Genomic DNA, 15,706 nt, shown 5'->3' with positions numbered 1-15,706 from the left:
CATCAAATAATGCCACTCCTCATATCATCATCAAATAATGCCACTCCTCATATCATCATCAAATAATGCCACTCCTCATATCATCATCAAATAATGCCACTCCTCATGACATCACTAAATAATGCCACTCCTCATGACATCACCAAATAATGCCACTCCTCATATCATCATCAAATAATGCCACTCCTCATGACATCACCAAATAATGCCACTCCTCATATCATCATCAAATAATGCCACTCCTCATGACATCACCAAGTAATGCCACTCCTCATGACAAACCTTGCCCCGGTGTTCTTTTGGCCCCTTGCACTGGTACCCTAAGTGCACCAGTGAAGGTTCGTTCGTTCGTTCACGATTTCCTCTCCTATAGAGAGGGCCGGGCCGTGTATTAGCCCGGTCGGTGTTTAGTGCTGGGTTGTATGGGTGTGCCATGATGGCTGTAAGGACTTTTTATTCGGGGGCAGAAACCACCGTGGTGGCTCTGTGCTTTTATATTACATATACATATACATACATACATACATATATACATATATATCTATCTATCTATATACCTAGGCTGCTTCCCCCAAGGAAAGGGAGGTAGCCGAGACAGAACGACACACTCTCCATTTACTCATCCATTTAAACACATTCATTCACATCTTAGCCCCAAAGGGGAGAACGGACAGATCCTCACCGCACCACACCGCACAAGGGTCAACTGCGCAATGCAATCAGTGACATCCACAGCAGGGCCCGACAGCAGAGCTGGTTTACCCCTGCCACATCATAACATACCCATCCCCTTACCCGCACCTGACCTGATTAGCTGATCAGACCAAATGCGGGAGAATATCCCCTCAGGGCTGCGTCATCACTTATTTATTCACAATTTCTCTCCATTTATTTCTGTCACGCACAGCCACTCTTCCTTGCTCAACAGACATCCCTCTCGCATCCAGCGCTCTCTTCACACTATCCATCCATCCTATTCGTGGTCTTCCTCTCAGCCTTACACCTCTCACATCAGATCTAGTTATCTTTTTCACCAATCGCTCATTATCCATTCTCTCCATATGCCCAAACCATCGCAACACCCTCTGCTCAACTCTACCAGCCATCTCCCGAACAACTCCAGTTTTCCTTCGCACTTCATCATTTCGCACTCGATCCATACGCGTCACTCCACACATACTCCTCAGACATCTCATCTCCATTACATTCAAACTTTTCCTCTCTGCTACACCCATATTCCATGTTTCAACCCCATATAACGCAGTCGGTACCCCAACATCCTCATACAGCCTTCTCTTTACATCCATTCTAAGCGAACGACATCTAAACACTTTTTTCATTCCTCCCAGCACCTTTCCTACTTCATTTATTCTAAACTTCACTTCTGCATCAATTCTTCCATCCACAGCAACATGTGACCCAAGGAGGAGGATAAGAAGAAGAAATAGGTAGAAAGAAAAAAAATAAGATAAAGAACAAGAATACATCAGAAAGTATATAATAAAACTAGTAATTGCCTCATATAATGGCCAATAAAATAACCAATATATTACCCCAAGTCCAGAGACCCTGAGGCCACAGTAAAATTCCTAAATGCTGACTACTCAGTGTGGTTTAATTGGATCAGTAACCTTGCCCTCGAAATAAATGGAAAAGTTATTTGTCCGGCCCTGAGGAACGAGAAGTGGTATGGTATTTATTGCTCTCTCTCTCTCTCTCTCTCTCTCTCTCTCTCTCTCTCTCTCTCTCTCTCTCATTTGAGTACAGTAATGCATTTTTATTTTATTATTGCTATCATCAGATTATTTTCATCCACCTCAAAGTGATGACTTGTTATGATGGCATTACACACAGATTTCTTTACCCTCTTAACTCCGAGAAGTCTGCCATTAGCTAAAAGAAATTACCTGGAAGTACATAATCGTTTAGAAAAGTCTCAGTGCTGTAGACGGAAGGTGTCATTAAGTGCGATTGTCAGGTGTGGTTCAGGTAATGAGCGTGGCATGGAAGTATCTAGTGTGGCATGTTCCTAGCCAGGCACCTTATCCATAGAGCCCCACCTTCTCATCCACCATACAAAGCTCATGTAAATAACTACGAATATAATGTATGACTCAAATCACCATTTCGTCAATAGGAAGAAAATTCACTAAGGCATTGAAGACGGCTGTATTAAAAAAAAAAAAAATATCTGTATCTAGGGACTATTAATTATCGGGGAGGATAGTAGTAGGCATGTGTGTGGTGTGGCATTGTGTGGTGTGGCGTGTCTGGTGTGGTAGTGTGGTGTGTGTGTGTGAGATGTGGTAGGATGTGTTGTGGTGAGGTGTGCGTGAGGTGTGGCAGTCTGCGGCAATGTAGTTTGAAGTATGATTGTGTGTCGAGTTGTAGTGTGTGTGTGAGATGTGGTAATGTGAGGTGTGACTGTGAGGTATCTGTGAGGTGTGGCAGTGTAGTGGCAGGTGCTTGTGGTATGGCAGTGTGTGTGTGTGTGTGTGTGTGTGTGTGTGTGTGTGTGTGTGTGTGTGTGTGTGTGTGTCTGTGTGTGTGTGTGTCTGTGTATGTGTGTGTGTGTGTGTGTGTGTGTGTGTCTGTGTGTGTGTGTGTGTGTGTGTGTGTGTGTGTGTGCGTGTGTGTGTGTGTGTGTGTGTGTGTGTGTGTGTGTGTGTGTGTGTGTGTGTGTGTGTGTGTATTGGAAGTGTGTGAAATGTATAATAGTTTGTTCTCTCACAGTGCCTTTTCAAACGCTCTGCAGAACAACTCTCACACTGACCACAGACGTACACCAGACTTGTCTCAATATCACCTCATCCACGTAATGGAGTCACTTTATTTGCAAAGTTTGTGACCATAAGAATGACGAACGACTCAACTTCAGGTATTGTTGAGGCCAGCGTGGATATTTTGGTCGCATTCCCCCCTCCATGCGAGAGTTTGTCACTGATACGAGTGGCGAGGGAGTTCAGGAGTGGGTTTCGATGTAGTGGGTGTTATGTTGATGGGTTGTCATGCTGCTGGGTTTTCCTTTCTAAATTCGTTTTCGTAAGCCACTCACACCTCTAGGTGAGAGTTAAGATTGAGGTGATGATGATGATGATGATTGGCTTGGGCGCTTATTTCTCCTCCTTATTTTCACACACACACACACACACACACACACACACACACACACACACACACACACACACACACACACACACACACACACACACACACACACACATTCCCACCGCATCATCAATACGAGTACTTCCTAGGGACATCGGTGTTTGAATATGATCATTATTGTGGATTTACCATTCAGCTCAAGGCCCGACACTCTAAAGTACCATGTCCCTTCAAACCTGTTAGGAATGAGTATATTACAACAAAATAGGCTATCGCTGATAAGGTAGCATAGCCATATAATGCAACGTAACATAAATTGCTTCTCTCAGGAGTATATAGGAAAGATGGGGGGGGGGGAGTACTATAACGAACATGGAGTCAGGAGTCAGGGGCTAATGAAGTCGGGACAGAGGGTGGGAATGTCTCCGAAAAGATTGGCTTGAGTACTGAAATACTGACAAACCAGCAAGTAATAAACAAGGCATGAACGAAGCAAGGAAGTCAAATATGGGGTGATCAAGGGCTGAGCGACCTGATGTGAGATCGCCCAATGAGTTTGGTTTAAAAAAGGTATTTTGAGGTGGGCAGTGGGGTGGCCAGGCATATTTCAAGGGTGACCAGGTCCACCTCCACCACCCTTCTGGCTATGCTTCTGAAGTTAGGAGGTATAAAAAGGGCAAGAACTTGATCGGCTATATAATATAACAGAGTCAGTCCTGAGTTCGTTCATCCTCTGTAATTCTTTCATAAAGAAAATATGCTGCCCATCAAGACAACTCATGTTTATTATTTACTGTCACCTTATGCGACAAGTCTAACTGTTCAACGTACTAGGAAACATGTACACAAACGGAATGTTAATGCAAATGAAGGAATCCCGCGGGAAACCAAAAACAGTCTCTGTCAATCTTGTACATATATCTACACATCTGCTAATTCTTGATACTACAATAAATTTCAATGTATGGCCAGGGATTTTAAGAGAGTAACTTTCAGGATTGTTAAGAAAGACACTTAACACCATAACTGAAGCCTGATGTGTTAATTCGTGTGGATAACGCGAAAATATCAAAGATGATTAGTTAATATAATAATCATGGTTTTATCAAGGCAAGCTCCTTCATCAGTAGAGGATTATGCTGAGAGCTTTAGTTATATGATGATGCTGGTGATAGTGGGCGTGGTGGCAGATAGTGATGGTGGTAGAAGCTGTAGGTGAAGTGTTGGTGGTAGTGGTGTGGTGGTGGTGATAGCGGGTGTGGTGGTAGTGGTGTGGTGGTGGTGATAGCGGGTGTGGTGGTAGTGGTGTGATGGAGGTGATAGCGGGTGTGGTGGTAGTGGTATGGCAGTGTGGTGATAGCTGGTGTGGTGCAGTGGTAGTGTGTTATAGTTGTGGGTGTGTTGGTCGTTGTGGGTGTGGTGGTAGCTGTGGGAGTGTTGGTGGGTGTGATGGTGCAGGTATAATGGTGGTAGTGGGTGTGGTAGTGGTGCTGGTGGTGGTAGTTGTAATAGTGGGTTTGATGGTGGTAATGCGTGAAGTGGTGATAATGAGTGTGGTATTGGTAGTGAGAGTGGTGGTGGTAATTAGTGTGGTGGTGGCAGTGAGTGTGGTGGTGGCAGTGAGTGTGGTGGTGGTGGTGGTTGTGGTGGTGGTGATATTTTAATGGTGGATATTTCGTCCTGAAGTATATTGCAATAACTGATACAACAGTATTAGATCAACATTCGTCAGTTTATGCGCCTGTGAACACATACTATCAAAGAGACAAATTTCAAATATTGATGCCTGATAGAAAGATAAATTTCCTTTTAGATGGTGTGAACTATTTTTAAATCGAATGGTTTGTTATAAGGTTGTTCTGAAATACCTGCCTGACACTAGCTTATGCCATTTAACTTTTAAAAATGGCACATCTGTCCAAAATTTGCCTCATAAGTCATTTCACGTTTCAGTGTTTGCATGAAAATATTGAGCGTCCTGACTGGAACAAATCTAATCAAGAAAGAGTGGCTGTAACTATTGAAAGGATCAGTGCATTATTATGTAGAATGGGTAGGCCATTAATACCATTCACTACCATTCCAGCTTCACGCCAGATCAAGGCCGTGAGAGGTAACTTATAAAGCCAGTCACAGGTCTTGCATTCTCTTCAAGGCTCGCAGTTTCGGTGGTTTTGGAGGCTGTTTCAAACCTGCTATACTGAATTATAAGTATGTAGATTTTTTTCATTATTCAGAGGATATTAACAGCATAAAAGAGGAGGTAATCGGCGAAATAAATAATTGAGGAAGAGGTGTTTGAAAGTTTCTCGTCATTGACACTGATTCGATCGTTCCTTCAGTGAATATAAGTCTGTTACAAGATGACAGACAGAAAGAGACAGATAGACAGAAACAGACAGGCAGACAGACAGATGGACAGAGAGACAGACAGACAGACAAACAGAGTGGCTGGGGACGAGAGGCCAGAAGAGACGGGCTGGGGACGCGCCTGACGTATCATATTCTCTCGTCTGGCGCGTCCCCAGCCCGTCTCCTTGACTCTCGTCCCCAGCCACTCCCTCCACTCCCTTTTCTCTCTCTCTCTCTCTCTCTCTCTCTCTCTCTCTCTCTCTCTCTCTCTCGATGGGTGACTTAAAACACACACACACACACACACACACACACACACACACACACACACAGTCAACGGCCTCTCTCTCTCTTTCTCTGGTTGGGTGACTATTCAAAAAAGCACACACACACACACACACACACACACACACACACACACACACACACACAAGTATTCTAAGGTAGGACTTGATGGTGCGGAAGGGAGTGTGTGTGTGTTTGTGTGTGTGTGTGTGTGTGTGTGTGTAACACACTCTAACCAAGCCACACTCTAACCAAGGCAAGACTATGAATATTGTCCACTATACTCTTTTTACTCTAACTTGGCCTAAAACTCCCCTATTTCCGTCCTGAATGCTGAGTTGTAGCAATAGATGAACACTGGAAAATGATGCTGGTCACGAAGATGTGCTGAGACAAGGTTGTAGAGCCATAGCATTGTACTTTCTGCCACTGAACTACGTGAAATCAGCTGCAAAAGAACGAAAATCTGGGCCAAGTGAAAGTGAAAGAATATATCTCCCGCAGTTTATATATAATGTTTTTTACGAACATTTATATCAACAGTTACCTTTTTTTTTTCCTTCATAATATGTAAGAACGACGTCGAACCAAGTTTTTGAAAAGATCCAGGAATGTAAGAGTTCTCTGTGGTAAGAAATTAAGGAGAAAAGTGTTGTGGGTGTTGGCGGAGCATTGCGGTGAGATGTGCAGGCACACGCATGACTGTACACACACACACACACACACACACACACACACACACACACACACACATTACTCTCTAATGGAACTTGCTGGTGGGAAAAATGTGTGTATGTAACTGGTGGTGTGAGAGGTTGCCATGGTAACACACAGGCACCTCCCACTAGTCAACCAAAGACTTCCTTAGCGATATATTTTTGGACAAGGCTGATTAACATCCTTTTGTACGTTTTTTATGCAGATTATGGTAAAGCTTGAAGTATTTATACAGCACAGTAGGAGAGCAAGGTGTAATAAGCAAAATAAATAGCTAAGGAAGAGGTGCTAGGGAGTTGTAGAATGAGTTTATAGCTGTAATTTTTACCAGAGCGTTCCATTAAGCTGTATGTATAGCTTATCAGACTTAACATGGCTGAGATCTTATATTTGCTGCTTATTTCTCATAGCATAATTACAGGCAGAAGAAGACGATAACACGGCTCTACATATCTTCAACAGCACTTTTTCGTGACTTGCATCATATTCTAATGTCAGGCTCTTGTTACAGCTCAGCATTCAAGATGGTGAGATGGCAATTTTAGGCCAAGTTAAAGTGAAGTTCTGTATCCATTCCATAACACCTTTTCGTGACTATACAGGTCTTCCTCTAACACGGGCCAGATTTCCATCCCTGTGTAGGTCATTTTACTCATTTCACGTAGCCCAGTGCCAGGAAATGACAATGGTATGGCTCTACATCATTTACATAGCACTTCTTCTTGACTATCATCATGTTATAGTGTTCATCTGTTGTTACAACTCAGCATTCAAGATGGAGAGATGGTAATTTTTGGTCCAGTTAGGGAAGAGAGAGTATTGTTCTATATTCTAGTGTTAATGTATCCTTACAGCTCAGCATTTAAGGTGAGAAAATGGCAATATTAGACAAAGTGAAAGTGAATAGAGTATGGTAAACATCTATGAGTAATTTTTGACTTTATTTGCTACGGTCCCTGATGCTTCCTCTACGACGGTTTTCTCTTATGCACCCAGGCCCTTATGACCCAATCCCGGGTAAATAAAATCCTCTGGAGTCTAATCAAATAAAAGTACTAGAGTCGTCATGATCATAGGAGGGTTAATATTTACAGCGTTAACGCTCTCAGACAGTTATAAACAACTCCCAGGTGAATAATAGCCTCTTGTATTAGCTAGAACAAAATAGTAGAGTTTCCCTGAAGATGAGAGGGCCTCCGTGCCCTCTAGGGGTTGTAAAAGTAGTTGGGTAAAGTTTCACACAAGTTTCTGGGCTGAACAAGCATGGCATTCCATTGGTCAGTCAGTGGTACTCGGACGATAAGAGGGTGAGGCTGCGTCGGCTCCGTCTCCTGCTGTAAGTGTTAAATTTTACTGTTTTGGGGTTAAATTTCGCTGTTTTTGCCATTAAGATGATTCAGATAGGACACAGAGGTATCTTGCTGCCAACCAGGAAGTGTTATAGGTCAAATAGATTCAACAGATGAGGGCAATAGACGTCGTTTTGCTGGTTAGGGGTAGTGATGGTGTGTAGGCTTCTCCTCTTGCTACAAGTGTTGGGTTTTGCTGTTTTTGCCATTAAGGTGACTAAATTAGGACACGGGGATATCTTACGGTCAGCCAGGAAGCGTTGTAGGCCAAAGAAATTGTAGAAAATAAGGGAAATGGATGTAATTTTAATAGTAGTGTATCCGTCACCTTTAGCTGTAGCCCTAGTTGTCTAGTTATCTATAGCCAGACGTCTTAATACCGTAAGGAGTGGCCACAAACAAATCGCCTCCATGTCGCCCTGTCCCATGTCACGCTGCCCTTCTCCCAACTTATACTCTCTCTCGTATACCTCTCTACTCCATCCTCCATCCCATCCCCTTCACTATACTCCTTTTACTCTGACTTGGCCTAAAATTGCAATCTCTTCATCTCGAATGCTCAGTTGTAACTATGGAATGTTATGCTAGTCACGAAGTGCTATATCAAAGACGCAACCAAGGTGAGTGAAAAGAGCTATAAGAGCACGAAACTTTGGGCCAAGTTAAGGTGAAAAGAGTAGAGTACAGAATCCTCCTTGATAACATAAAAGTTTCCGGATTAGAAAGAACTAGAAAAAATCATCATCATCATCATCATCATCAGCATCAAAATCACCACCACCACCACAACCAACATCAAAAACACCACCACCACCACAACCAACATCATCATCATCACAAACATCATCATCATCATCATCATCATCATCATCTATCTACTACTACTATTACTAGACGCCTCAGTCATCATCATCATCATCATCATCATCATCATCATCTACTACTACTATTACTACTACTGCCAGACGCCTCAGTCATCATCATCATCATCATCATCATCATCATCATCACCACTACTACTACTACTGCCAGACGCATCATCATCATCATCATCATCATCATCATCTACTACTACTACTGCCAGACGCCTCAGTCATCATCATCATCATCATCATCATCATCATCATCTACTATTACTACTACTACTGCCAGACGCCTCAGTCATCATCATCATCATCATCATCATCTATCTACTATTACTACTACTGCCAGACGCCTCAGTCATCATCATCATCATCATCATCATCATCATCTACTACTACTATTACTACTGCCAGACGCCTCACATCATCATCATCATCATCATCATCTTCTACTACTACTAGTACTACTGCCAGACGCCTCAGTCATCATCATCATCATCATCATCTATCATCATCATCATCATCATCTACTACTACTACTACTACTGCCAGACGCCTCAGTCATCATCATCATCATCATCATCATCATCTACTACTGCTACTACTACTGCCAGACGCCTCAGTCATCATCATCATCATCATCATCATCATCATCATCATCATCATCTACTACTACTATTACTACTACTGCCAGAACGCGCCTCAGTCATCATCATCATCATCATCATCTCATCATCATCATCTACTACTACTACTACTGCCAGACGCCTCAGTCATCATCATCATCATCATCATCATCATCATCATCATCATCATCATCCTACTACTATTACTACTACTGCCAGACGCCTCAGTCATCATCATCAACATCATCATAAACTACTTCATCATCATCATCATTAAATTTTTTCATACTTTCATTCTTGCAAACATGCATACGGTTTGTGTTACACACTGACATACACACAGTAAATACGTACACAGAAGTATGCACACAAGTATGCACAGAGAACGCACTTACACAGAGAACGCACACAATAACCACGCACATACTGAACACGCACACAGTGAACACGCACACACACACACACGCACACACACTCATTAAACACGCACACACACACACGCACACGCGCACACAGTAAACACGCACACAGTGAACGCGCACACACTGAATACGCACAATTTGACCACGTACAATTTGACACACGTACGTACACACTTACACACTGATGCACTCACACACCGAAGCACGCATACGCTGCGGCATGTGCTCACTAGATCCACGCACACGGACCCGGCACACACTACTGCACGCACGTATTCATTACCTCCGACACTGATACAAGCCCTGATGAAAGCACACACACACACACACACACACACACACACACACACACACACACACACACACACACACACACACACAGCGCTACTCAGGTGGTGCGTTTAGCTGAAGTGTCTGAGTGCGCGGATAGAAACAGACATATATATATATATATATATATATATATATATATATATAGAGAGAGAGAGAGAGAGAGAGAGAGAGAGAGAGAGAGAGAGAGATGGGGGGTGAGGGGCATGAGGCAAGTCAGGCAGGGAGGAGGAGGGTAGACTGTTGTTGTTCGTGTTCCTCCTCCAAATTCCCCTATTCGTCAACGCGATAGGATGGCCGGGGATACTGTAGAGATGGAAGGCAAAAAAGGTAGGAGATAAATTATATAAAATGGTGATCCATTAACCTCACTCGTATGGAATCGTTCGTGTCGTATCTTTTATAAAGGATCTAACACGCTTGCATGCGTCGTCGGCCTTGGTCACCTAATTGCAGTGCTTCACACTGTTCGATCTTTTGCAGCCTCCCTTTTCACTCCCTTATCCCTAAGGCCCTCGTCTCAGGCCTTTCTCGCTCTCTCTCTCGCAGCCCTACCCCCGACTTTTACACTTCTCTCTCTCCGCACCCAACTGCCATTCTCCACCCTCTCCACATGTCCAAATCATCCTAATCTACCCCTCCTCATCACAACACCAGTACACTCCTGTCCCATCTTTTCTCTCAACTCGTCAATAGTATACCTAGCCCCCCCCCCCCACACACTCCCAGGCCTCGTATTCAAAGAGGCAGTTAACATCCATCTAATCATTGTCATTTCTGTGCGAAATGTGTTGACTACGTAAACCTTGGTTAGGTAAAGATTCGTCTATTCCCCTGAACCAGAGTGACATCCATCTTATGCGAACTGCTATCAAGCGATTTTATTCAGCCTACGAGCAGCGTCTCGTACTAAAGATTTTATTAGTACTGTATCTGACTCCTTCAGTTTGAAAAGTGTACCCTAAGCTGAATAAAATCATCAGGCTGTTGCAAGAATAAAATGAACGACGTTTCCTGGCTGAATGGGTTAACACTACCATGATCATTTGCCCCGACATTATCCGATTTATTCACCTTCTCGATGACTGAATTTTTGGTAGTCATGGTAGGTGACAAGATGGGGCTTTGACCATAATGGCTTTCAGGTTGGCTCTCATGACTGTACCGTTCACATATTTGCATAGAGATTGTGATTTACACCCTTCCTTGATCAGGGCATGCGTTCTGACGTCGTGCGTTGTGTGAGACTACGGGGGAGGGGGTGAAGATTGCTCTGTACCCCCACCCCCAAGAAATTCCTTAAAATAATGCGTGGACTCGATTGGATGACGTGGACGTGGACGTATTATAACTACATATTTACACGGCCCAGCAATTCCACTATGACACGAGCTGTTGACAATGCTGGTGCTCTTGGGTCCCTAAAGAAACTATTTTCGGTGACAATCCCTACTAAGAAATGAGTTCATTATTCACACACCCGTCCGGCAAGCGTGAGATACAATAATCCTGGTTAACAGCTGTTTATTTCGAAGGTGCCCTGAGGTTTATGAAAAGTCCCAAACACTCCTTGCCAATTAACAGCCGATGGAAAATATGTTAAATACCATTGTTAAATTTGCCAACATTTACAAACAACCACTCTGATATATTTCCAGAGGTGGATTTTTGTGTTTTGGCGTCGTAGCAGTGGCTAATTGTACACACCATCTCTAAACTCCCACCTTCTTTATGCCCACTATCCAGTCCCCCCTTCCCTACCCCCTCACCTCTTCCCTACCCCCTCACCCTCTTCCCTACCTCTCTCACTCTCTTCCCTCAATCCCCCTCCCCTCTTCCCTCGACCCTCGGCCTCGTCAACAGTGAATCCTAATGGCCCTCAACTCCTGTCTATATACCACTCTGCAACCTTATAAACAGCTAAGTGGGACTGGAGTAGCGGGTACAGAGAAAGTGATAGTTTAGAGATGGTGTGTACAATTAGCCACTGCTACGACGCCAAATCACAAAAATCTTCCTCTGGAAATATATCAGTGTGGTTGTTTGTAAATGTTGGCAAATATAACAATAGTATTTGACATATTTTCCATCAATGATTAAGTAACAAGAAATGTTTGGGACTTTCGCTAAACCTCAGGGCACCTTCCGGCATAAACAGATGTTGAACCAGGACATTGCTGTCTCCGCTGCCGGGCTGGTGTGTGAATAATGAACTCATTTCATAGTAGGGATTGTCACCGAAAAAATAGTTTCTTTAGACCCAAGAGCACCAGCGTTGTCAGCCCAGCTCTGTCGTAGGTGGGATTGCTGTACCGTGTAAATATGTAGTTATAATACGTCCACATCCACGTCATCCAATAAAGTACACGCGTGCTTTCTTTCAAGTAATTTCTTGGGGGGGTAGGGGGTACTGGCATTCTTCACCCCCTCCCCATGGGGTACGAAATCAGGTACATGCCCTGATCAAGGAAGGTGGCAAATCACAATCTCCTATGCAAATATATGAACAGTACAGTCATGAGTAACCTGAAAGCCGATGGTCAAAGCCCCATCTTAATCACCCTACCATGACTACCAAAAAGAATTCAGTCACATCGAGAAGGTGAGATCGTGCGTTAGAAATAATGTCAGGACAAAATGATCATGGTAGTGATGTTAACCCATTCCAGCCAGGAGAGCATCATTCATTATATTCTTGCAACAATGATGATTTTATTCAACTTAAGACCACACTTTTCAAACTGAAGGAATCAGATGATACAGTACTAATAAAATATTTAGTACCAGAAGCTGCTCGTAAGCTAAATAAAATCGCTTGATAATAAGAATAAAATAAGAATGATGTCACTCTGGTTCAGGGGAATAAACGAATCTTTACCTAACCAAGGTTTACGTAGTCAACACATTTCACACAGAAATAACAATGATTAGATGAATGTGAAGTGCCTCTTCGAATGCGAGGCCTGGGAGTGTGTGTGTGTGTGGGGGGGGGGGGGGGAGGCTAGTTTTACTATTCACGAGTTAAGAGGAAGGATGAGACAAAAGTGTATTGTTGTAATGTGGAAGGATAGATTGAGATGGTTTGGACATGTGGAGAGGATGGAGGATGACAATTGGGTGGGAAGAGAGGTGTGAACGTCGGAGGTACTGTAGGGTTGCAAGAGGCAGACCGGAAAAGGCTTGGGCCTAGGTCATAGTGTGTGACCTCAGGGATAAGGGAGTGAATAGGGAGGCTGCAAAAGATTGTGCAGTGTGGAGAGCCGCCATTATGTGACCAAGGCCGACGACGCATGCAAGCATGTTAGATCCTTTATAAAGATACGACACGAACGATTCGATACAGGTGAGGTTCAGGGATCACCATTTTATATAATTTATCTCCTGCCATTTTTGCCTTCCATCTCTACAGTATCCCCGGCCATCCTATCGCGTTGACGAATAGGGGAATTTGGAGGAGGAACACGAACAACAACAGTCTACCCTCCTCCTCCCTGCCTGACTTGCCTCATGGCCCTACCCCCCGCTCTCTCTCTCTCTCTCTCTCTCTCTCTCATTACAGATATATTGATAGACAGATATATAGATAGACAGATGTAGACAGATATAGATATATAGATATTTCCGATCTGTCTGTCCCTATCCCCGCACTCCTTCACGTCACCTGTTTAGTGGCTGTGTGTGTGTGTGTGTGTGTGTGTGTGTGTGTGTGTGTGTGTGTGTGTGTGTGTGTGTGTGTGTGTGTGTGTATTAGTATGTGCGTGAGTGTGTGCGTGTGCATTATTGCGTGCGTGTGCATTATTGTGTGCGTGTATCTATGTGCTCGTATCTGAGTGTGCGTGTATGTGTGTGTGTATCAGTGCCTGTGTGTATCAGTGCCTGTGTGTATCAGTGCCTGTGTGTATCAGTGCCTGTGTGTATCAGTGCCTGTGTGTATCAGTGCCTGTGGGTATCAGTGCCTGTGTGTATCAGCGCCTGTGTGTATCAGTGCCTGTGTGTATCAGCGCCTGTGTGTATCAGCGCCTGTGTGTATCAGTGCCTGTGTGTATCAGCGCCTGTGTGTATCAGTGCCTGTGTGTATCAGTGCCTGTGTGTATCAGTGTGTGCGTGTATTAGTGTGAATGCGTGCTCTGATCAGTGCTGGTATCAGTGTTTGCGTGAATGAATACGTGCGTGCATAAGTGTGTGCCTGCTCCGTGTGCGCGTGTTTAGTGCGTACATGCCGCAGCGTGTGCGTGCATCGGTGTGTGCGTGCATCAGTGTGTACGTGCTAAGTGTGTACGTAGTCAAATTGTGTGTGTTCAGTGTGTACTTAGTCAAATTGTGCGTGTTCAGTGCGTGCGTGTTTATTGTGTGCGTGTTCAGTGTGTGCGTGTTCTGTGTGTGTGTGTGTGTGTGTGTGTGTGTGTGTGTGTGTGTGTGTGTGTGTGTGTGTGTGTGTGTGTGTGTGTGTGTGTGTGTGTGTGTGTGTGTGTGTGTGTGTGTGTGTGTGTGTGTGTGTGTGTGTGTGTGTGTGTGTGTGTGTGTGTGTGTGTGTGTGTGTGTGTGTGTGTGCGCGCGCGCGCGTTTATTGTGTGCGTGTTCAGTGCGCGCGTATTCAATGTGCTTCTGTTAGTGTGCGTTCTCAGTGTGTGCGTACTTGTGTGCGTGCTCTGTGTGCGTATTTACTGTGTGCGAATACCAGTGTGTAACTCAAACTGTCTGCATGTTTTTAAGAGTGAAGGTATGAAAAAATTTAATGATGATGATGATGATGACTGAGGCGTCTGGCAGTAGATAGTAGCAGTAGATAGATGATGATGATGATGATGATGATGATGATGATGATGATGATGATGATGATGATGATGATGATGATGATGATGACTGAGGCGTCTGGCAGCAGATAGTAGCAGTAGATAGATGATGATGATGATGATGATGATGATGATGATGATGATGATGATGATGATGAGGCGTCTGGCAGCAGATAGTAGCAGTAGATAGATGATGATGATGATGATGACTGAGGGGTCTGGCAGTAGATAGTAGTAGTAGATAGATGATGATGATGATGATGATGATGATGATGATGATGACTGAGGGGTCTGGCAGTCGATAGTAGTAGTAGATAGATGATGATGATGATGATGATGATGATGATGATGACTGAGGGGTCTGGCAGTAGATAGATGATGATGATGATGATGATGATGATGATGATGATGATGATGATGATGATGATGATGATGACTGAGGTGTCTGGCAGTAGATAGTAGTAGTAGATAGATGATGATGATGATGATGATGATGATGACTGAGGCGTCTGGCAGTAGATAGTAGCAGTAGATAGATGATGATGATGATGGCTATTATGTTGGTTGTGGTGGTGGTGGTGGTGGTGTGGTGATTTTGATGATGATGATGATGATTTTTTCTAGTTCATTTTAATCAGGAAACTTTTATGTTATCAAGGATGATTCTGTACTCTACTCCTTTCATCTTAACTTGGCCCAAATTTTCGTCCATTTGCAGTTTATTTCACGCGTCTCAGTTGCGTCTTTGAAACAGCACTTGTTCGTGACTAGCATAATATTCTATTGTTACAATTCAGCATTCGAGATGAAGAGATTGCAATTTTAGGCCAAGTTTGAGTAAAATGAGTATAGTGAAGGGGA

This window comes from Coenobita brevimanus, unplaced genomic scaffold (genome assembly GCF_032717465.1).
Source record: "Coenobita brevimanus isolate Jiangsu-jjx unplaced genomic scaffold, ASM3271746v2 jjx.HiC_scaffold_2860, whole genome shotgun sequence".
NCBI classification, from domain to species: domain Eukaryota; kingdom Metazoa; phylum Arthropoda; class Malacostraca; order Decapoda; family Coenobitidae; genus Coenobita; species Coenobita brevimanus.
The sequence above is the reverse complement of the archived record's forward strand: the minus strand, read 5'-3'. Positions refer to the sequence as shown.